This window comes from Salvelinus sp. IW2-2015, unplaced genomic scaffold (genome assembly GCF_002910315.2).
Source record: "Salvelinus sp. IW2-2015 unplaced genomic scaffold, ASM291031v2 Un_scaffold2430, whole genome shotgun sequence".
NCBI classification, from domain to species: domain Eukaryota; kingdom Metazoa; phylum Chordata; class Actinopteri; order Salmoniformes; family Salmonidae; genus Salvelinus; species Salvelinus sp. IW2-2015.
The window spans coordinates 81,809-83,666 of NW_019943751.1; positions in this window are offsets into that span (position 1 = coordinate 81,809).

Below are 1,858 nucleotides of genomic sequence, written 5' to 3' on the forward strand. Positions count from 1 at the left end.
CATTTTGGGCTCCTTGGTTTTGTATTCGTGTGGTTACAGTACATCTCATTCTGATACACAAGGTTGCTCGAAAGGATGGTCAGCATAGAAAMAGACCAGCGAGTGCAGCTCAATCAGGAAAATCACTAAGAATCACTCACTGGATCCAGTTGTTCTGTTTGCAGTTTTCAACTCTATCACAATAGTATTCAATGACATCCATAGTTTATGAATCAATTTAGACCAGTCTATACCACACACCTGTTTACAGGTATGTAACATTGACAATGTTGCCACAGCATCCCCAATTCCCCACAGTGTTGAGAGAACATGGTTTATTAGTTAGTGTGTGTGTGTTTGGGGATTTGGGAACAGGTGGTACTTCCAGACAGACTCCTGACAGCCGTGGGGTCCCCAGACTCCCGTCCCTCATTAAATATTGACACAAACACTGAAATTGTCTGTGTGTGAACAGTAATAAGGCACCAACACACAGAGGTGGGTACAGCAACACAGCAGCACAAGCTGTGTGTGTGTGTAACCAGTGCATTCGGAAAGTATTCAGACCACTTCACTTTTTCCACATTGGTACGATACAGCCTTATTCTAAAATGGATTAAGTAATATTTTCCCCTCATCAATAATGACAAAGCAAAAACAGTTTAAGTATTCAGACCTTTTACTCAGTACTTTGTTGAAGCACCTTTAGTTGCGATTACAGCCTYGAGTMTTCTTGGGTATGATGCTACAAGCTTGGCACACCTGTATTTGGGGAGTTTCTCCCATTCTCTGCAGATCCTCTCAAGTTCTATTAGGTTGGATGGGGAGCATGGCTGTACAGCTATTTTCAGATCTCCAGAGATGTTTGATACGGTTCATGTCTGGGCTCTGGCTGGGCCACTCAAGGACATTCAGAGACTGGCCGATGCCACTCCTTCGGTGTCTTGGCTGTGTGCTTAGCGTCGTTGTCCTGTTGGAAGTTGAACCTTCACCCCAGTCTGAGGTCCTGAGTGCTCTGGAGCACGTCATCAAGGATCTCTCTCTACTTTGCTTCGTTCCCCTTTCCCTTGATCCTGACTAGTCTCTCAGTCCCCGCCACTGAAAAACATCCCCAATGAATGATGCTGCCACCACCATGCTTGGGATGGTATTGGCCAGGTGATGAGCGGTGCCTGGTTTCCTCCAGATGTGACACTTGGCATTCAGGCCAAAGAGTTCAATCTTAGTTTCATCAGACCAGAGAATGTTGTTTCTCATGGTCTGAGAGTCCTGTTAGGTACCTTTTTGGCAAACTCCAAGCATGCTGTCATGTGCCTTTTACTGAGGAGTGGCTTCTGTCTGGCCACTACCATAAAGGTCTGATTGGTAGAGTGCTGCAGAGATGGTTGTCCTTCTGGAAGGTTCTCCCATCTCCACAGAGGAACTCTGGAGCTCTGTCAGAGTGACCATCGGGTTCTTGGTCACCTCCCTGACCAAGGCCCTTCTCCCTCGATTGCTCAGTTTGGCTGGGCGGCCAGCTCTAGGAAGAGTCTTGGTGGTTCCAAACGTCTTCCATTTAAGAATGATGGAGGCCACTGTGTTCTTGGGGACCTTCAATGCCGCAGAAATGTTTTGGTACCCTTCCCCAGATCTGTGCCTCGACACCATCCTGTCTCAGAGCTCTACGGACAATTCCTTCAACCTCATGGCTTGTTTTTTGCTCTGACATGTACTGTCAACTGTGGCACCTTATATAGACAGGTGTGTGCCTTTCCAAATCATGTCAATTCCAAAACAATTGAATTTACCACAGGTGGACTCCAATCAAGTTGTAGAAACATCTCAAGGATGATCAATGGAAACAGGATGCACCTGAACTTAATTTAGAGTCTCATAGCAA